Source organism: Camarhynchus parvulus, chromosome 24 (genome assembly GCF_901933205.1).
Source record: "Camarhynchus parvulus chromosome 24, STF_HiC, whole genome shotgun sequence".
NCBI lineage: Eukaryota > Metazoa > Chordata > Aves > Passeriformes > Thraupidae > Camarhynchus > Camarhynchus parvulus.
This window is the reverse complement of record NC_044594.1, coordinates 2201335-2224036: the sequence shown is the minus strand read 5'-3', so window position 1 is coordinate 2224036 and position 22702 is coordinate 2201335.

The window sequence follows — 22702 nt, the reverse complement described above, 5'->3', positions numbered from 1 at the left end:
AACTATTCCTTTTTATTCTATACTGACTTCTATCAGTTCTGCTTTGCTTCCCTGGATATTTTCTATGCCTGGAGCAACAAACTTCTTATTCTCCCCAAGAAACAGATGTGAAAAGTTTGGGAAGGGAATTATCCAGAGAACATTCCAGTGTTCTCCTATCCCAAATTAATGCAGGTATCCCCCTGAAAACTCCCTGCTCCTGTCCCTGAGTGCTGCTTCTTTCTTTCCTCTCTTTTCCCCTCTCCAGTAAATCCGAGTGAAGCATTAAACATAAACTTCTCCTAAAAGCCCTCCCAGGATAAAAGGACAGCAGTGTAATTCCACAGCTCTTTAAAGTGGACCCATAAAGGTTAAGTTTAATATCAGGGAGATGAGATTTTCACCTGGCTGCAGCTGGCACTCACAGAAGCTCTCACAAGAAATCCTCCGTGCTCCTTGCCTGTCCAGGGCTCATTCCACAGCCTGGATCACACCTGGCCAGGGACTGGGGTGGATTTCCCACCCCAAAGCCAGGCAGGAGCAGCCTGGGGTAGGGGAGGTGTCCCTGCCCATGGAGCTGGATGAGTTTGAAGGTCCCTTCCCAAACCCAAACCATTTTAGGATTCTATGAATTGGAAGAGGATCTCAGTAAAAGGGCATAGAAATGGGTTTTTTTTTTCACAAAAATAAAAGCCAGAGGTGGCTCATTTTGGTTTTTTAGCTGGCACTGCCTCTGCTAACTGCTGGATTTACAAAGTTCCTGGTTTATAACAGCAGGAATATAATATACAATATAACTCCCCTCGTCCATCCTCCTCACCCCCATATCCCACCCATCCCAAAGCTCTCCAGCACCTCTGTCCACCTGAGCCAACCCTTTCCCTTTCCCTCCTGGAAATCCCTCAGCCATCCGTGGTGTTTGTGAGGGTCTTCAGGACGAGGTGAGAGATAAGGAATTTGACTCCATGTTCTCGGAAGGCTGATTTATTATTTTGTAATAAAATATTATAAAATAATAAATCAGCCTTCTGAGAACGATAATATTATAGTATATATTTAGTATAGCATTATATTATATTATATTATATTATATTATATTATATTATATTATATTATATTATATTATATTATATTATATTATATTATATTATATTATATTATATTATATTATATTATATTATATTATATTATATTATATTATATTATATTATATTAATTCTATTCTATTCTAATGCTATACTAAAACTATGCTAAAGAAATAGAAGGATCCACACAGACGGCTCAGTAAGAATGAATAATAAATTCATGACTGACTCTTCAGAGTCTGATACAGCTGATGGTGATTGGTCATTAATTAAAACAATTCACATGAAACCAATCAAACAAGCACCAGTTGGTAAACAATGTCCAAACACATTCTAAAGCAGCCAAACACAGGAGAAGCAAATCAGATAATTATTGTTTTCATTTTTCTCTGAGGCTTTTCAGCTTCCCACGAGAAGAAATCCCGGGCAAAGGGATTTTTCAGAAAATATCACAGTGACAGCCACAAAACCTAGAGCTCCAAATCCCTGCAGCTCCTCTCCTGCTGCATCACCAACACAATGGGAATCTGCCCAAGCCAACAAAAAACAAATCCTGACTGCAGAATTTGCTGGATCCAGAATTCTGTGCCAGCAAGGATGAGAGAACAAACAGAACAAGCAAAGCTTGACCCCCCAAAGGCAGCAGCACCAGGATCAGCTGGGTGAAGGTGCTGACTCTGCTGGAATCCAAAAGGGAGAGGAGGGAAATCTGCATTGGGATGGGATGGGATGGATTCCAGCTCCCTCAAAAAATGGAATTCTGCAAGATCTGTCCCTGTGCTAAAGCAGGACTTGGGGCAGCTGCTGCTCGAGGAGGAAAACAGATTTTAATTCCATAAAATTCCTTCTCAAGCTTCTCCCAGTCTCCAAATGAGCTGCTTCTTGGTAAGTGTTTGAGGGATAAATTTGGGATTAATTCCAAAGAATCCTTGAAACACCCTCAGCACTGCAGGGAGTGTGGGACATGAGAGCAGCTCTTTGAAAACTTGAGCTCTCTATTTTTGCAAAGAGAGGAAAATTTGACCTTTTTTTTAGGATTAGAGAGGATGGACTGAGGGAAGTCATCAGGTGCTGGGCACTAAAATTTTCTGTACTGGCAGAAACAACCAGAGGGTTAAAAAATGATCTGTACTCATGTCATAGCCACAGAGGGAATTTGGTAGAGACAAATCATCCCATTGGTAAAAAAAAACATAATTATCCTTTTTTCCCCTCACTGTTGCCCACCTCAGGGACATTTCCCAGCACAGAAAATGCCCATTTTGCAGATGGCACTAAAAATTAAGTTTGTTGCTCTCAGAGGGAGCAGGACCTCCAGATTCTTGGGAGTAGTTGCTCAGCTGAGGGTTCTGAGCTGCTGTGAGTGCCCCAGACAGGAAAGAAATGTTTTCACACCTCAAGAGAAGGGTAAATTGAACATGGGGAGCACCAGCAGAAAAGCTCAACCCTTTTTTCTAAAGGATAAAAAATTTGCTGTTCTCTGTCTCAGCCTCCCCTGATGACCATCACAAATGTGTAAAATAAAACCAGAGCCATCCCTGAGTTTTCCCCCTCATTCCCAATATTCTCCAGTGAGAATATTGGGAATATTCTACTGGGAACTCCATGCTCAGGCTGCAGCTCACCAACAGGATGAAATTCCCCAAACCCTTCCACAGAAACCCTTCCAAAGTTCCAACTTTCCCCCCACCAGCCAATATTTCCCAGCATCTGTAGTTAGCTGAAATAAAAAAAAAATTAAAAAAAAATTTAAAAAGCGAGGAAAGCCACAAAAGTCCAGGAGATGTTGGGAAGAGCTCAGGCCCTGTCATTTTCAGGCTGGTTTAGACACAAACCTCATTTACCATCATCCCCTCTCTGTGCCCAGCAGCTCTGCTAGAAGGCTCAGAAAGCCTTGCAAGCAGGTGGAGAGAAAAGAACCCTTCCTCAGGGAAATTTTCTTCCTGACCCTGATTAATTGGAAGCTGCCTGGTGCCCTGGAGCATGGAGAGGAGGAAACCAAAGGCAGACAGGAAAGGTGCCCAGGGGGAGCAGCAGGTACCTGCCAGCTGACAAACTGGGGCTTGAAGTGTAAACCAGCCTGCAAGGGGATCTAAAAGCAGTTTAAAGTTTAGTTCTCTGCCATAAAAACAAGATTCTTTCCTCCCTGGGAATCAAAGAGGGTTTCCTGAGCTGAATTTCATTTCCTCTGTAATGAAAATTAATCGTAGTGGTAAAGACAAGGAGGAGATGCAGCTTCCTCCCAGCCCACAGCTCCACACCTGGCACTCCAGTGCTGCCTTGCACCATTCCCAGGGATAGGAAAAGATTTAAAATCATAGAAAATTCAGGGAGTTAGAAACAAAGCCAGGCTTAGGAAAGATGTTAAAGGTGGGACCTGGGAAATGTTGGGCCTTGTGTTTGCTAGATCAGGTGAAACTGCACCTGTGAAGTCAGTTCATGATAAATTATATAATTGTTAGACGTGATTAGATATAATTATTGTTTAAAGAATCATGAGAAACTGTTAGGGGTTGGAGGGGAATCACGAGAAATCCATGTTTGGATGAAATCAATGTATACAATAGAACAATGTAAGTTTAATAATTAATGTTAAGTTATATAACTTATAATTTATTATTGTATTATATTATTATAATATCATTGTTATATTATTATAAAATCATTGTTATATTATTATAATATTTATATTATATTATATTATATTATATTATATTATGTTATGTTATGTTATGTTATGTTATGTTATGTTATGTTATGTTATGTCAGGGCTTGAGCTCTTTCCAACATGTCCTGTACTTTTGTGGCTTTCCCTACTTTTTATATATTAACTTATTATAAGCTATAGAATAAGTAATATTAAGCTATATAATGTATAAATTATATTATAGTATTATCATTATGGTAACTTTTTGTAAGTTATTAACTTATTTTAAGTTATATAATAATCAATATTAAGTTATATAATGATAGAATATAAAACATGTTCAGCCCAAAACCATGTTGGTGTCAGATTTTTGTGTGCACCCCTAACATCCAGTGCTCTTTAATACAACAACCTTATATAATCATTTTGTGATTATGTGTTCTTGAACGCTAACACCCAGGAATAAAAACCCATCCTGTAACTCCATTTTAATTATGGCAGCACCACATTTGCAGCCCATATTCCCCTCTGAATGCCCACAATCACCATTTCAGCACGAGGTCAATCTGCTTGCTGTGCCACAGCTCCAGCATCACTCATTTCCATGTTCTCTTTCACATAAAGAACTTCTTATTGTATTTGTGGGGTGCCCCCTGGCAGGAAGGAAAGATGAATCTGACTCCATGTTCTTAGAAGGCTAATTTATTATTTTATGATTATATTATATTATATTAAAAAATACTAAACAATACAGAAAGGATACAGACAGAAGGCTAAAAAGATAGTAGTGAAAACTCATTACTACTTCCAGAGTCCCAACACAGCTTGGCACTGGTTGGCCAAAGAGTCAAAACAATTCACATGAAACAATCGCCAATCACAATCCACACGAGCAAAACACAGGAGAAGCAAATGAGATGAAGTTGTTTTCCTTTTCTCTGAGGCTTCTCAGCTTCCCAGGACAAAAATCCTGGGAGAAGGGATTTTTCAGAAAAGGTGAATGTGACACCACTGCTCCTCTGCGCCCAAGATCGGGTTTTTCCCATGCTGTCCCCCACTTTTCCATGCCTTGAGGCTGCCCTCAGAGCCCAGCAGCAGAAGAGTTAAGCTGATCAATAGCAGAGGAGCAGCTCCAGGGGCCTGGTTCGCTGCCATCCATCAGCACCATTTACATGAGAACTGTCAGGCTGCAAATAGAAAGCCAGGCGATGTGAAACAATCCTGTCTGAAGGTTTTTAGCACTCCTTACAAATTGCCGCCGTGAATAACTTGTTGCCTGTATTTATCCCTTTTCAAATTGTCTCTTAGCTACACTCATCCATCTTCATTCCTCCCCGCCTGCTCCAGACACTCTCGGCTGCTGCCTCATTATTTTACATTTGTGCGCTGCCACTTGGCTCAGGCTCGCAGAGCAGCCCCAGGAGCACAGATCCATCCCCGGGGCGATGCCACTGGGCTTTTGGTGGCCTTGCACACATTCCCCCTCATCCCTGTGAGGGATCTAAGCCTTGGCAGCAGGCTCCACCCCAGCCAGGACAACATCCCTACAAAACAGAGTTCTGCTCCCTAACCCAGAGATTTTCAGTCTCTTCACTCAGAGCTCTCTGCAGGGATGGGCTGGGAGATGCCTGAGATCTCAGTTTGTCCTTGCAGTGACAGCGGTGACAACTCCTCTGCTGGAGCCCACAACTCCCTCATTTTCCTGTGCCAGTGGCACCAGACATGAGAGATATTCCAGCAGCCCTGCTCACAGGCTGGAGGGGCACCCACAGCCCCTTGGAGCAGGAAATTGCAAATCAGAGCTGTCCCAGGGAGCAGACACCACACTTGGAGGAGCTTCAGCTCCAGCTCTGCTCCATCACCACACAGGCAGCTGCTGAAAGTGTGCCTCCACCAGATTTCTAGTCCAGTTTTCTAGTCCAGAATTTTATTCCAATTTTCTATTCCAGATTGCCATTCCAATTTTCTATTCCAGTTTTCTATTCCTGTTTTCACACTGCTCCCTCTCTCAGGAATGCTGCCATCCATCCATCCATCCATCCTCAAACCCTTCCACCAAGCACACACCTTCACCCTTCCCGAGGAGGGAATGGTTCTTTCCCTCCTCCAGAAAAGTAGGAGCTCTCAAGCCACCTCCTTGTGGGCTGTAATTTTGCACCTATCTCAGCTGGGATTTATGGCACAATATCAGTTTATTTTGGACAGCATCTTTCACACAAACACTGCCACTCGAAGGCTTTTCAGAGGCAAATAAAAGCGAGGCAAGCAGAGTACAAATTAAGGAGAGCAGTGCTTTGGAGGTGTGGAGTGGGGAATGCATCTGAGGCTGGCAAAAGAAGGAGAGAGGGAAAAGCTGGAGCATGGGAGAAGCAAGAGATTTAATTTGGAGGGGTTTAAAATGCACAGTGGTGGGAGAGAAACTGGGGGTGAAGGTGTGCGCTTGGTGGTGGAAGGGTTTGAGGATGGATGGATGGATGGATGGCAGCATTCCTGAGAGAGGGAGCAGTGAGAAAACAGGAATAGAAAGCTGGAATAGAAAACTGGAATAGAAATCTGGAATAGAAAATTGGAATAAAATTCTGGACTAGAAAACTGGACTAGAAATCTGGTGGAGGCACACTTTCAGCAGCTGCCTGTGTGGTGATGGAGCAGAGCTGGAGCTGAAGCTCCTCCAAGTGTGGTGTCTGCTCCCTGGGACAGCTCTGATTTGCAATTTCCTGCTCCAAGGGGCTGTGGGTGCCCCTCCAGCCTGTGAGCAGGGCTGCTGGAATATCTGCTGCCTGGCTTTTATTGCCTCTGAAAAGCTTTCAAGTGGCAGTGTTTGTGTGAAAGATGCTGTCCAAAATAAACTGATATTGTGCCATAAATCCCAGCTGAGATAGGTGCAAAATTACAGCCCACAAGGAGGTGGCTTGAGAGCTCCTGCTTTTCTGGAGGAGGGAAAGAACCATTCCCTCCTCAAAAGCGTGGCTGGGATTATTTGAGTGGTCAGGCTCTCAGGGCTTGGCTCTTCAAACCCATAACTCCAAAGGTCAGGTTTTGTTAAAACCATGCACAAATTCAACCCCCAAAGCCCTGGAGAATCCCTGGAGCTGTTTCAGGAGAGGTCCCAGACAAAACAGCAGAGAAATGCTTTGGAAAGCGACCCCAAAATTCCTAAATAACCTCTGTAATCCTGGGATGCAGCAGGGTGGGGAAGTTTTCCAACAGAAATACAAAATATCCCTAGAAAATAAATTATTTCAGAGTAACCAGCAGCGTTTAATCCAAGGGAATGAATGACTGAATTTTAATTTCATAAATAAAAGAGATATTTTGAACTGCATGTAAGAAAATAAAGTGCACTTCTGCTGACACGGGGAGAAATAAGTTCTTTTCTAGTTCCCTAGCAGCTTAAAAGCTGTCAATTAGCAAATCCCTATGCAAATGTGCTCCAACTTGACAGGCAGAGCTCCAAAACAGTGATAACACCACAGGGAAAAATGCACCAAAACCCACAATATTTACAGGAAGCAGCAACACCAGGTAAATATTTTCATATGCTGTAAACTCTATAGGTTTAAAGCGTTCTCAGCATTGCTTTTGATGCGATTAAAGGGTGGGGGAAAAAGGCAATGTGCAAATAAATTGCTAAAAAATGGGTGAAAAATGGGAGGTTCAGACAACTGAGTGTCAGAGAGGAGCGTGCTGAATCAATAAATTGTGTTCTCAGAGGCAGAATTCACTTGCCCTTTAACTAAAATTGGGATCTATTCACTGCCTGATATCATGGTCACTTCCCAGAGCACTAAATCAAGGCTGGGATTTGTTAATCCCAGCATTTTGCTGACAGAGCAGAGCTCAGGCCCAGCCAAAAGGCACCAGATGGGCACAGGGGGGGACCCTGAGCACAGCAAAGCCAGAGGGAACAGTTTGGTGCTCACTTTGTGTTTTGTGTTTTGCTTTAGTGGCTTTAAATTGTTGTTCTGGGGAGGAAGAAGAGAAGAAAAGGAGAAAATTTCCCTGGAATGTGGAGTTGGGTGGTAACTCAGCCCCCCCAAAAAAGCCCAGAAGAATAAAGAGATGCAGCAGCAAAAAATATTTATGGTCAACAAAATCAGGTGCTCCAAAAAGCCAAGCTGGGCATGGGCTCTTCCCTCTTCTCCATCCTGGCACTGCTTTGGGGGATTTGTCAGCCAAGGGATGAGGAGAGAAGAGCTGGGATCACGTCAGGCTGGTCTAAAATCTCAGGTGGGGTCTACAACAGGCTTCAGGTCAGCTTAAAACCACACTTCAGGCCAGCTTGAAACCCCCACTGCAAGCAGGCCTCAACCTCTCTTCAGGCCAGTCTAAAATCCCATTTCAGGCCAGTCTAAAACCCCATTCCAGGCCAGTCTGAGAAAAGTTTAGGTTAGTGTAAACCCCACTTCAGGCCAGCTTGAAACTCTTACTGCAAGCAGGCCTCAACCTCTCTTCAGGGTGGTTTAAAACCCCATTTCAGGCCAGTCTAAAACCCCATTTCAGGCCAGTCTAAGAAAAGTTTAGGTTCATCTAAACCCTCCTTCAGGCCGGCCTCAAACCCCTGCTGCAGGCCGGCCTAAAACCCAGCTTTGAGCCAGCCTAACAACACAGCAAATGTTGTCCTAAACCCTCACTTCAGGCCAGCCTAACAACACATCACATTGTTCTAAACCCTCACTGCAGGCCAGCCTAAAACCCTCACTGCAGGCCGGCCTAAAACCCTCACTGCAGGCTGGCCTAAAACCCTCACTGGAGGTTGGCCTAAACCCTCACTGCAGGCCGGCCTAAAACCCTCACTGCAGGCTGGCCTAAAACCCTCACTGGAGGTTGGCCTAAAACCCTCACTGGAGGTTGGCCTAAAACCCTCACTGCAGGCTGGCCTGAAGCCCTCACTGCAGGCCGGCCTAAAACCCTCACTGGAGGTTGGCCTAAAACCCTCACTGCAGGCTGGCCTAAAACCCCATTTCAGGCCACCCTAACAACACATCAAGCTGTTCTAAACTCCCACTTCAGGCTGGCCTAAAACCCTCACTGCAGTAACTGCCGCACTTCACCAACACAGGCATTCCCCAGAAAAAGAATTTTGACTTTTTGGGGCAAGACAGGCTGTGCCTTCTGATCCTCTGGGCTGCCCTGGGGGGACTTCAGTTGATTTTTGCCTCCACATTCACTGAGCTCTTCCTAAAATTCACCCCTAAGCAGGGCTCAAAGCAGAGCAGGCAGTGAAACATCCCAGCAAGGCTTCCCTTGGTAACAATTGTGGCAAAACTGAATTTCCTGAGCAGCTGGATCACTGAATCCACACTCAGGACACAACAGGCTCATTCCTGAAAATACCCCTTTCCTTTAGGTACTTTTTGTTGTTGTATCATTTTGCAAGAGCAGGAGGAAATTTGATGGAAAGCAAAGCCTTGATACTAAAATATTTTTATTCTCTCTTTATTTTGCTGTTGAGGCAGAAGAGGCTTCAGTTCAGCTTTTTTATTATATTTTTTCCCAGACACAATTTGGTGTTAACGTTTCCTATAGGAAATGTGTCACCAAAGTTTTGCTGGCAGCTTCTCCACGAGCACACAGAGGGCCCTAAAAACAGGAGAGCAAAGCAATTCCCTGCAAGTCAGACTCAATCTCTGTCCACCTTTTGCCTCATTAGAAGAGAGGAGGTTCTGAGCCTGGCCCAGGGTTTTACTGCAGCTCTCAATTACCCCATGTACATTTTAAACACTTCCCAATTACTTGGGCCACCTCTCCTCGATCTAGGGCTGGGTAGTCCTTCTCCAAACTCCAAAAAGCAATCCAGGGAATAACAGCAGCCTGCTGCAATTCTAGGGACAGAGATGGGGATTTTTTACTCCCTAATAAAACATCACTCCCTTCCCCAGCCCAGCTTTCTCTGGATGTGGATCTTGCTCACTCACTAATGATTATTATCCCTTCTAGCAGCCAGTGGGAAGACTCCAGTTTGGTTCTGCAGGGATATTTATTACCCAGGCTGCCCTTTGATCCTGTTTAGTCTAATTGAGCCTGGCACACGGCTCAGCCATGCTGATGGATCTGCCCCATAAAAGATCTTTGCAGACAGATGGAAGTTCCATGATTGCCTCCTTTTCCCTGCTATTAGAGGAGCTGGGCTCCTTCCCTTGACTCACAATTTAATTACCAGGCATATGGAAACGTCAGGAGCACTGAAGCCAAGGCCCTTGCACAGATTTCAGTGCTCATTCCTGTGTCTTTGAGCCACCCTTGTGTTCTTTTTAAAGGCTCAACTCCTAAAACAGCCCCTTCAACACCATCCAGAAACAGAGATCCCTCAGTGAGATGCTGCTCTGGGTGGGTTCAGGGGAAGCAGCCAACAAAATTCCCATTCCCACAGGGCAAGGACAGAGGCTGATCTCCTTTTCCCGAGCCCAGTTCCCTTCTCCCCAGCCCAGTTCCTTTTTCCCAAGCTCCATCCCCTTCTCCTGAACCCAATTCCCTTTTCCTGATCCTGATTCTTTTTCCCCGGCCCCATCCCCTTCTCTCCAGCCCCATCCCCCTTCTCCTGAACAGAATTCCCTTTTCTCCAGCCCAGTTCCCTTCTCCCCAACCCAATTCATTTTTCCCAAGCCTGATCCCCTTTTCCTGAGCCCAATTCCCTTTTCCTGAGCCTGATTCCCTTTTCCTCAGCCCCATAACCCTCTCCTCAGCCCCATGCTCTTGTCCTGAACAGAATTTCCTTCTCCCCACCCCCTGTCCCCTCCTCCCCACCCCAATCCCCTTCTCCCCAGCCCCATTCCTTCCTCCCCACCCCAATCCCCTTCTCCCCAGCCCCATCCTCCTTCTCCTGAGCAGAATTCCCTTCTCCCTAGCCCCATCCCCTCCTCCCCAGCCCAGCCTCTCTCTCAGAGCGCCCCAGCCCTCATTAGCTCTGTGATCTCCTCCTAGCTGGAGGTGCTCGCACCTCACCAGCTCCTCCCGCAGCATTTATCCCCTCCCAGCTCTCCCAAATGTCAGGCACCCGTGAAAAACCCACAGGTTTCAGCTCCTGCCTGGGTTTTAAATATCAAGATGCCATTAAGGCTCTCTCGGTGCCCTCCAGGAAGCAAAATGAGAGGACAATGGCAATTCCTGGGCTCTTTGTGGCTTCCTCCTCTCCAGATTCCCGTGGGGATAAGGATGCTGCTCCCCAGGCCCCCCACTCTGTACAGCAGGCTCTGGATTTGAGGCACAGGGGAGCAGCAAGGGCTGGATAAAAGGAGTTTTCCAGGCATTATTCATCCCTAAATAATCATCCCTGCAATATTCATCAGGGATGGCCCTGACCCAAACAGCTCCTGGCTGGTTTAGGTGCTCCTGGTGCACTGGGAAGGTGACACTCAGACACCTCCTACACTCAGAATTTCCCAATAATTTTACAAGAAAGACCCAAAAGAGAAGGAAATGTCCCCAATCCGATGGGAACCTGGCAGGCAGCACCAGCCCCTCCTAAAGGGAGTCCATTAAAATTCACCTCACCCTTTCCTGCTCATTATCCAACATTTCCTTGTTTCACTTCCCTGTTTCCAAATGGAATCCTCAGTAAAACAAATCTCAAAAACAAACCCAAAGGGAATGAATGGAGGAAGGGGAGGATGGAGAGGTGACATTCACTCCTCCCCCCCTCAAAAGAGACACCTGACAATTCCTGCTGCTGAGTGTGTGACAGTCGTATTCAGAGGGATAATTGACTCCCTGTCAATTAGACAGGGAAATCAGATCAAAGTTATAATAAGATTTCTATAAAAAAATAATAAAAATTGAAAATGAACAGAGAATGGAAGGAAATAAAATGTACAGAGTGGTCTAATGGGGGCAAGGATGGAGAGGAACCCTTTGGAGAAGGAATGGGAGCACAGCTGAGTTTCCTCTGGCTTGGAATCACTTCAGTGCTCCCACAGACCTGGAGAAATTATATTGAACATTAAAAGCTTCATCTGTAGGTCCAGAAAGGTGCCTAAACACCTGGAGACATCCTAAGCAACACCTGGAAGGAAAGGCTGCTCTCCCCTCGCTGCTCAGGGCACGAAAAACTCTCACCATGTCACCACCCCCTCCTTTCAAAGGCTGAAAATCAGCTGGTGAGCAGGGAAATTCCCCTTTGAGGCTGAAATTCTGCAGGAAAATTCCCATTCTCTTTGCCAGACACTGGGGTTGTGTTTTCCAGAGCATCCTCACATCCGTGCACTCTGATCCCAGAACAGCATTCCAACAGCCAAGTCACCACTGGTATTTCCCTAGTTTGATATTTTTGTCACTTCCTCTTGCTTTTTTCCCCACTTTTTCTCTCCTTTAGGAAAAAAAAAACTCTCTCCCTCTGCTTTCCTTGCCCTCCAATAGAAGCCTGCGCTTCTCTGCTCCCTTTCTCAATTTCCACTCTCTGTTTGGCCGAGTCCAATTCAATTTAAACCAAATTACTTTATTGGTGCCACTGAAAACACAAGGCTTGCAAGGAGCCATTAGGAACATGTTCAACCCCACATTATGGAAAAAACATTTAAGGGAAGGAACTCTCCAGCAAATGGAATCAATACATTCCAGGTGAAGAATTGTCAGGCATGGGAGGAAAGGAGTTGGAGGCAAACTCGACAAAATTCTGAGCTGATAATGTGTCAGGACATCAGCAGCAGCATCCCAAGTGCCCTTGAAGCCTCAGGTTTTGGCTTTTCTATTTTTCAGATTCTGTGCTGCTTTAGTGTGTGGGTCTGGGCTCACATCAGGGGATGCTGAGCTCTGCGCACAGAGCAGGGAGACAAAACAATTCCTGCTCCAGCTGGGCACCAAGGACAAATGATCCAAATCTCAGCCCAAGAGCACAAACACCGTGGGCTGGAGAGAGAAAAACAAGCAGGGTGGGACTGCCTGGGCTAAAGCTGGAATGGGACAATGAACTGCAAGGTGCAAATGGAGCAGAACTGATCCCAGGGAGAGACCCCGGGAGCGGTCGGGGATTTTGGGACCATTTTGGTTCATCTTGGGTTCATTTTGTGACCATTTGGGTTCATCTTGGGTTCATTTTGTGACCATTTGGGTTCATCTTGGATCACCTTGGGTCCATCTTGGGACCATTTTGGGTTCATTTTGGGACCATTTTGGGACCATTTTGGTTCATCTTGGGTGCAGCCCTGGCTGGGCTCTTGTGCTGCCCAAGGTGCATCCATGGAGGAGATGCTTTTAATAAATCCCTGCTTTATTCTTTAGCTGTGTCCAGCCTCTGTTCCAGGCCAACCTTCCCAAATCATCCCCTGATTCCTGAGCAGCCTTTCCCAAATGGATGCTCCCTCATTTTTCAGGAATTCTGGGCGGGAGCTGGAGCTGTTCCCTTTGGATCCCTTCCTGGCTGTGCTGCTGCCAATGAATCCACACTTCTCTGTCACTTCTGAGTCACATCTCAGATAGGGCTGAGGGTGGGCAGAGGCATTTTTAGACCCAAAGGGGGAGTGAGTGTTGTCTGTGGCCAATTTTAGCAGGTGGCCTCGAGTGACCTCTGATTCCAAAGGTTTATTGCCTGTTTTGGTTTAATTTTCTCCAGGAATAATTCTTAATTACTACACTGGGGCAAGGGAGCCTCACTTAGAACAAGCAGATCCTTAATTACACTCTTTAAATTTTGTGTAATTCCACCCCTCCTGAAGGAGTCAGGGGTTTCCCTTCTTGTCAAACCCTTTTTTTTTAAATTAAATTATTTTTTAATTTTTTTCCCTTATCACAGAGCCAGCCCAGCAAAGCTTTGCCTGGTGCACTTCAGAGAGGCACCTTGAAGCCAAGAGCTTGCTGTGAGAGCTGTGCCATCAAAAGCCAAGCTTAAAACCCAGACCCAGCCACCAAATCCAAGATTTAAAGAGATAAAGGAGAAAGGAGTCACCCATCAGTTACACACACAAAAAAAAATCAGCAAAAATCTACCTTAATAAATTTACAAATTCCCATTAGACAGCATTTAAGGTGTGGATTAATTAACTATGAAAAGCAGAAATGGTTAATTTTTTTGTTATTCACAAGTGATAGGATGAGGGGGGAAAGGCCTCAGGATGCACCAGGGGAGGTTTAGGTTGGATTTTAGGGGGAAATTTCCTCACCAGAAAGTCTGGCACAGGGGATTGAAGAGATCCTGGAGGGATTTAACAGAGGTGTGGATGTGGCACTTGGGGACATGTGGTGGCAGTTCCAGTGTTAGGGCTGTGGCTGGACTCAGTATTAAAGAATTTTCTAACCTAAATGATGATTGTATTCCATAAACTCACTGTAAATGGATTTTCAGAGGCCACGAGGATTTCTGGACTCCAGATTCATTCACACAGAGCTCAGTGGCTTTTCTGGAATGGATCACAGGGGGCAAAGCCACCTTCCCCAGCAGGAATTGTCATTTTCCCTTCCCTAATGCACTTTTCCTGTTTCCCCACGCTCGTGCATGAAGATTTTAAAATGATGATGATGATTCTATTCCATGAATTCACTGTAAGCAGTAAATAAATGATGATTCTATTCCATGAATGCTGATTCTATTCCATGAATTCACTGTAAGCAGTAAATAAATGATGATTCTATTCCATGAGTTCACTGTAAATGGATTTTCAGAGGCCACGGGGATTTCTGGACTCCAGATTCATTCACACAGAGCTCAGTGGCTTTTCTGGAATGGATCACATGGGACAAAGGCACCTTCCCCACCAGGAATTGTCATTTTTCCCCTCCTAATTCACTTTTCCTCTTTCCCCACATTTGTGCACCCCAATTTGAGCCCCCTGCCCTGCTCCTGTCCCCTCTGAGCTGGGGACAGCTCCCTGTCCTCACTTCATTATCATCCCCTTGTTCTGACAACTCCTGGAGGCTCCAAAAATCCCAATATGGACCAAAAAATAAAAAAGAAATTCAATTTTCTCCTTGGAAGCAATCAGCCAGAGCACGTTGTGCTTACCGCAGAGATTAAGCGGTCTCAATAAAAATTTGATTTTTAGCACAGAACTGTCAGTGCTGCCTCCCTGTCACCCCTGGGGATGGCACAGCTTTTTAAGGCACCTCAAATCCCAGGGAAGGAATATTGTGATTATTCCAGATGAGGAATATTATTGTTGTTATCCCAGATAAATCATGTCAAACCCCCTGGCAGAGCACCAGCCGTGTTCCACCACACCTGAGTGAGGAGTTTCAAACGCTCACTGATAATGTTTGTCAAAACAAAGAACAACAAAATAATGGTGATAAATCCAGAGTGTGCTGAATTCTGAGAGTTAAATTACACAGCACTGAGGATCCAGCTGCTGGCAGGGGTGCATTAATCATTATTAATTGGGATGGTTATCTCCTCTCCTGCTTTATGTGTCCTTAATAGCACAAAATGCTTGCGAAATAATTTGCTATTCATCATAATTGATTGCTTTCCTCCTAAATATGAATCCTCAGAGCCATCCCTGTGTGGGACCTGGGAAATTTCCCTCTCTGCGAGGAGACCTTGCAGTGCCTTTTCCAAACATTCCTGATGCAGTTTCTGTCTGCATTTCCCTCTGTTTCCTTTTTATTGCTCTCCCCCCACCAGCCTGCCAATAAAAATTAATTTCTGAGCGTGCTGCAAACAAAGCCTGGCCTGGAAAGGCCTCCAGAGGAATCCTGGATGATGTTTTTAGCTCAAACAGCGCTGCCCAGGCTGGGTTTAACAAATCCACCCCTGGGCATCTGCCAGGGGCTGCAGGGGGAGGTTACAGACTGAGCTGGAGCTTCCCAAAAATCCTCATTCCTTGCCAATAACCACCTGCAGCACGGGGCTGAGGGGAGGGCAGAGAACATCCCAGTGCTCAGAGAGGTGCAGAATTGCAGGAATATCCCAAATCCTCTCCCTGGGGAGGCAGAGAGCTCAGCACAGCCCTGGAGATGGGGAGGGACAGCAAAAAGTCACACTGGACAACAAAATAATCCAAATTCATCATTCCAGCAGCCAAAATTCCCAGGTTAAACATCCATTCCCAAATCCTCTCCCTGGGAAGGCAAAAAACCCAGCACAGCCTTGGAAATGGGGAGAGATAACAAGAAGTCACACTGAGCACCAAAATAATCCAAATCCATCATTCCAGCAGCCAAAATTCCCAGGTTAAACACCCATCCCCACATCCTGCTCCAGGGAAATGCCAAAACCTCCCAAAAATCCTCATTCCTTGCCAATAATCACCTGCAGCAGCTGGGCTGAACTCACTGTGGGGTCACAAAAACTGGGAAAAATTCCAGTTGTGGCAGAGAAATCCCTGCTAGGAATATTCCCATCCAAACACCCAGCCTGCTTGAACTCCTGGAAAATTGCTTTTAAACAAAGCTTCAACCCTAGAAAAAAACATTAAAAAATTTGCCCCTCGTTATCCACTGCTTCTCATTTATCCATAATTTTTCATCTGAGCTCCTTTAGAACACCTGGTGCTCCTTTAACTCGCTGGAGAGCATTTTGAAACTTAAATATTATCAGCTGCATTGTTTTTATCACCTTTTGTCCCTCTTTCCTGGCCCTCGAAGTCTCCAGACTGTTTAATTAGCAGACCTGGAGTAAAACCCATTTATCTAAAGGCTCTTTAGAGCAGAGTGTTCTGTTGGCATCTGTTAACCACAAAATCTGCCCTCAAACTTTTTATTTCTGAGAGAGAACAAAATGAGAAGTTCTCTCAATGAACAGCAAAGAACCCAAAACAGAAGCAAGTCCAAATAAATAATCCTAAAATGGGCTCCAAAATGAGGTAATCAGTGCTAATGACCCAGAGTTTCTCCTTTTCACATTAAAACGAGCAGCCCTAGGGAAGGAAAATTCAGATTTTTGGAGGGGACGGAGCAGGAAAAGGATTGGAGGGGTTTTTTCCCCAATTATTTTCCTTCCTGAGTGATGAAAGGAGGTTTTGGGAGCAAGAAGTGAAGGGACAGTGAAGGAAAAACAGCGAATTAAAGCGTTTTTAGTTCATTCTCCTCTAAGTCTCTCAAGGTGTTTTTGCTGCCTGCAGCTTCCAGCTCACAGCAGGTCCCACCACAACGCAGCAAAGGGGGAAAAATCCTTAAAAAAGCAAAAATTTTTCGCAAAATTCAAGGCAAACCAAGCCTCCTCCCCTGGAGAAAGAGACACCCCTGAGGCCTAGGGGGGTTTGGAGCTGTACTCACCCACCCTGATCGGCGGAGCCAGGAAAGTGCTCCAAAAAGGGACAAATATTGAGCTTTTCTGTCAATTCCACAAACTAAACAGCAGCAGAGATGCTTTCACTGCCTCAACCCATAAGGTTTTGCTACAAACACACATTTTCCAGGATATCTGGCAGCAATCTGGAGGGAATCAAACTTCCCAGGGATATTTTGCAATTTCCACTTAAGCTCAGTCTGTCTTTATATTCTCTGTCATCTAAACTGTGAATATATTATATTTTTTCTCCCCCCCCACCAACTTTCCAATTTTATCCTCTCCCATCAGCCTGTCATTCCTGGGATAGGAGCTGGGGGATTTTATTTTTTAATTTATTTCTTTCTTAGGCAGGAACTTCACCTTAATGTGTTATAATACAAAACATAACAGCCATTACTGGCTTGGGTGGCAAAGTTAATATTTCATTTTCAGGTGTTTTACATCCTGATGGCTTCCCACGAACATCAGAGGTAATTCTCATATTTTTCACTGGGAAATGTAATGGGCTGGAAAGACATTCCCGATTTCTGCATTCAGCTGAGGCACAGATGGAATAAAAACCGGCAAAAATGCAGTGGTGCTGCCTATTTTGGGGCAGAATTTCTGAGATTTATTTAATAATCGCGTTGATCAGGGAGACAACCGAAGATTTTCTTCCCTTTTGTTTGCTCCCCGCACAAATGAGAGGAAAAGGAATGGCTGCATTTACACCCTGAGCCAATCTTTAAGGCAGTGGTGTGGAAAATTGCATTGATACTTCCTCACTAAAATGATCATCTTTATTGAACAGCAGCAAAAGCTGCACATTTGCATCAGGCTTTTAAAAAGAAATCTTCATCTCCCTTCCCTGAGAAATCAAATAGGAAATACAACAATTTTTGCCTGGGTGTTTCCCAAGGATTTAATTGGAGGCCAATTTATTTGTGGGGGCTGAGGAAAACTTATTGACCAAAGGGGGTTTAAAACTGGAGATTAAAAAACTGGAGTTTTTAAAAATTGGAGTGTAAAACTGGAGGCAAATTGAGTTTTGGAGGATTGGATTTGATGGTTTACAGGGCTGGTTTTACAGGTGGGGTGTGGGCCTTTCAAAGCTGCCAAATTGAACTAAACTAAACTAAAATGGAATTAAACTTAACTTGAGATTGAAGCAGATGTGAAAATTCAGAAAAAATTCAGATTGCTGTTGTGAGCTTATTGACCAAGGAGGTGTAAAACTGGAGTTTAAAAAACTGGAGTTTTTAAAAATTGGAGTGTAAAACTGGAGGCAAATTGAGTTTTGGAGGGGGGGATTTGATGGTTTACAGCTCTTGGTGGGGTGTGGGCCTTTCAAAGTTGCCAAACTGAACTAAACTAAATTAAAATGGAATTAAACTTAACTTGATGTGACCATGAGATTGAAGCAAGTGTGAAAATTCAGAAAAAATTCAGATTGCTGTGGTGAGCTCACCTTTCTGTGCAGGTGGTGTGTCCCCCTGACTGCCCAAATCACTGGGAAATGGGATTTCCAATTCATCACGACAAAGAAACAGAATCTAGGGAATTAATCAAACCACAGACAGAGTCGAACAGCAGCTGAAGCATTTTTATTGCCAATATTTCTTCGCTGCCAGCAGAAAAAGATCTCATCCCTTATCACAAGCTCTGTTTTTTAAAGGCCAGACAAGTTCCTTGTGGCAGCACTGAAACCAGCCCTCCTTCTCCTGCATTTATTCCTTGTTTCCCAGCAGGGTTTCTGCTCTCCTCAGCCTTCTCCTCTAATGCTGCACATCAAGGTTTTAAGAGTTACTTATTTACAAATAATTCCTCTTTCCTCTAAGCTTTTAATTCACCCTAATTAAAATCCTAACACTGGCAGGCTTTGCCTTTAGTTTTTAAATTAAAAGAAAATTCCTGAATCGCTCCAGAAAAGCCTTTTTTTTTTTTTTTGCTTATCCCCACAGGGTTCTCCACTCAGGTAATCCTTAAAAAAAAAATATGGTTTTGGCAATGCCTGAGCTCCAAAAAGTTCCCTTCTGTTCATGGATTTCACAGGCTCAAAGGGATTTTTTCTGCCTGTGCACAGTTAAAATGATGCCTTTGGGCATCTGGAGGTGGCCAGGCTGATTTCCTGGGACCAAGCAGAGCTCACATCCCATGGCAGAGCTCATCTGTCTGGAAATTGTGGACAGAGAAAAGCCCTCTTGATGTAAAAGGGGGGAAAAATGGTGAAAAATGAGAAAATGAGAGGTGCTGGAAAGGCACAGCTCTGGCAGGGCTTTCATCTCAAATCCAAGGGAGGGCTCCAGGGTGGGCAGGGAACACCAGGGACAGGAGCTGAGCCCGGGGAAGGGTGACAAATGATCCTCTGGTCACGATGCCTTGGGTTTTGGCTTTTCTATTTTTCAGATTTTCAGGTTTTGGCTTTTCTGTTTTTCAGATTCTGCGCCGCTTTAGTGTGCAGAGAGAGCACAAAGCTCTGAGCAGGGGCTGCTGCAGAGCAGCCACACTGGGAGATGGGAGAAGGAGGAGAAGAAGAAGGGAGAAGAAGGGAGAAGAAAAGGGAGAAGAAAAGGGAGAAGAAAAGGGAGAGGAGAAGAGAGAGGGAGAGGAGAGAGAGAGAGAAGAGAGAGGAGAAGAGAAGAGAAGAGAGAGAGAGGAGAGGAGAGGAGAGAGAGAGAGGAGAGGAGAGAGAGGAGAGGAGAGGAGAGGAGAGGAGAGGAGGAGAGGAGAGGAGAGGAGAGGAGAGGAGAGGAGAAGAGAAGAGAAGAGAAGAGAAGAGAAGAGAAGAGAAGAGAAGAGAAGAGAAGAGAAGAGAAGAGAAGAGAAGAGAAGAAGAAGAGAAGAGAAGAGAAGAGAAGAGAAGAGAAGAGAAGAGAAGAGAAGAGAAGAGAAGAGAAGAGAAGAGAAGAGAAGAGAAGAGAAGAGAAGAGAAGAGAAGAGAAGAGAAGAGAAGAGAAGAGAAGAGAAGAGAAGAGAAGAGAAGAGAAGAGAAGAGAAGAGAAGAGAAGAGAAGAGAAGAGAAGAGAAGAGAAGAGAAGAGAAGAGAAGAGAAGAGAAGAGAAGAGAAGAGAAGAGAAGAGAAGGCAGAAGGAGAATTCTGTGCTGGCCCCAAAAGCACCAGTGATGAACAGCTGCCTCCCAGCTGAGCCCCGAGCTGTGTCTGCAGCTTGCCCAGGTGCACAGAACACTTTTGGGACAATACCTCAGCAGGCACTTGTTGAGCATCTCTGATTCTTATGCTGAGGGCAGCAGAAGGGGTCAGAAACCCAGGTGTAAGGAGACAAATCCGGGGTTTCTGCTGCCCTGAAATCTTCCAGCTCCTTCCTGACTGAAAACCCACACTAATCCACACCCCCAAGCCATTTGGTCATTTGTCAGCACCAGAAGGCAGGAGAGCCCTGAGGTGCTTTTCAAGTTCCCCCCAGTTTACTTTTTAAAGGAATCCCTGCCCCTGCCAGGCTCCTGCCTGGCAAATCCCCCCTTTGCCAGCTGCACTCGGAATTCTGGGCTTCAGAGCGAATGCAACGCTCTTTATTAAAAAATTGTCATCAAGGAAAGCCCTCAGACCTGGGGGCACAGGGAATTCATAACATCGGTGACAATTTCTTATTTCTTCAGCCTCTCATCTCGGGCTGTGTTGCCCACAGGGCTGACATCAGCTCTCTGGCGTGTACATATATTTTCATTTAATCACTGCTGAAAAACAGCGAGGCTTTTCGCACACTTTTAATGAAAAGCGCTGATTCTGGTGGCCAGCCAGGCACTATCTCTTCATCTCCCCTTGCTTTCAAGGGCAGGGCAGTGCAGAGCCAGAATTCTGGAGAGGCTGAGCCAGCCTGGGCCTTCTCACCTGGGGAGGACTGCAGGTGAAGCTCCAAGGGCATCACAAAAAAATCCAAATTCTGTAGAAAATCCTGCTCTTGAGACAGCACAGATAAATTCTTCATGAAGAACTTAAATTAAATTAGATTAAAGAAATTTAACTAATAAAATTATTTCTATCCCTGCTGCTGGGATGTGGATGGAGGGAGCAGCTGGGGGTGGTTGACTCCACAAAATGACCCCTCATTTTTAGATATTTTATCCAGGTCTGTTCATGCCTCACCTCTCGGCACAGGACAAAATCCCTGCACTTCCCAAAATGCCCCAGTGGCTTCCTGGTGCCTGTGAAATTCTGAAATTGGATTTTGGCAGGAGCTGATTCCCATTTCAGCTGCCCAGGAACATCCCAGGGAATGTCCCATTCTGGCACCTCCTTCTCCAAACTTCTCCAAGGATTTTTGCCTCTCTCACCACTGCCTGAGGGGGTCCCTATGCACGCAAACACCTCTTTATATTTTTATATTTAAAACATATTTTTATATATCTTTAAATATATATTTATATTTTATATGTATAATATACCTTTTATATTTTAAATATAACATACATTTTATCTATTTTAAAATATATTTGTATTTTATATATTTATGTTGTATATTTTATATATTTATATTTTATAAATTTATATTTTATATATTTATATTTTATATGTATAATATAGTCTATATATCTATATTTTAATATATTTATATATTTCATATATTATATATATTTTATTTTATATATTTATATATTTTGTATATTATATTATATCTATCTTTATATTTTATATTAAAAATATAAAATATTTGTCCATTTTATACAGGGGGGCAAATCTTTGGTGCTATAAACTGGAAGTCCTTTATTCAGCAATCAGTCCTCTGTTTGCAAGATATTTCTGCTCATTAAACCAATAAGTGATGGAAATGTTGAATCCAAAATCTTTATTTTGGGTTTAATAGGCTGTGCTAGGTCAGACCCCTGTTCCCTCCAATCCACTGTCCTGGTTTATCCAGATGAATTTCCCCAGAAAATGGGGGAAAAGAACAAAAAGAAATTCAAGATTCCCCTGATCTCTGAGCACTGATTTATCTGACCATAATTGTGAAGGTAATTGCATTACAATTATTAAGACTCCAACTAAGACTTGGACCATTGAGCATCAGCTCAGCCAAATTATTTTTGCTTCTGTCCAGCTCCGTGTGCCACCATTTGCTGAGGGAAATGATCACAAATTCAGCAGCTCTGCAGGTTTTGGGAACATTCCCTCACCCAAAGGGCAGCCCTGGAGCCAGGAATAAAACATCTCCTGGGGTTAAAACACTGTCCCCCCCCAGCCAAATATTTCACAGCTTCATGCCTGACAGAAATGACAAAAAAAGCCCTGGAATGTCCTTCCAAGTGACACTGCAGGAGACAGGGAAAACCAGCAGGGACAGGAGCCAAAACACTGACCAAATGTTTCCACTTTGTGGCAGGAAACAAAAATAAGTGTTGACAAATAAAAGCACAAGAGCTGGGCTGGGCAAGAGACTCTTCAACGTTTCCCTGTCTGGCTTTTGCTTTCTAATGTTGACACATGCAGAAAACAAACAAACTAACAAAATCAAAAATCCTCCCTGCTGCGCCGGGATCTGGGAACACATCCCAGAGCCAGGGAAGGTGCCAGCCCTTGCAGCAGGCTTGGCTGGCACCAGCAGGGACACTGGGGACACTGGGGACAGGGCAGAGAGCTCTGACACCTCCAAGAGCCCCTTGTCACAGCTGTCCTGGCACCAGCAGGGCACTTGGGGACACTGGGGACAAGGCAGAGCTCTGCAGGGTCACCCTGACACCTCCAAGAGCCCCTTGTCACTGCGTCCTGGCACCAGCAGAGACATTTGGGGACACTGGGGACACTGCAGAGAACTCTGCAGGGTCACACTGACACCTTCATGAGCGTCGCCCCTTGTACACTGCCTGGCACCAGCAGGGACATTGGGGACAACCCCA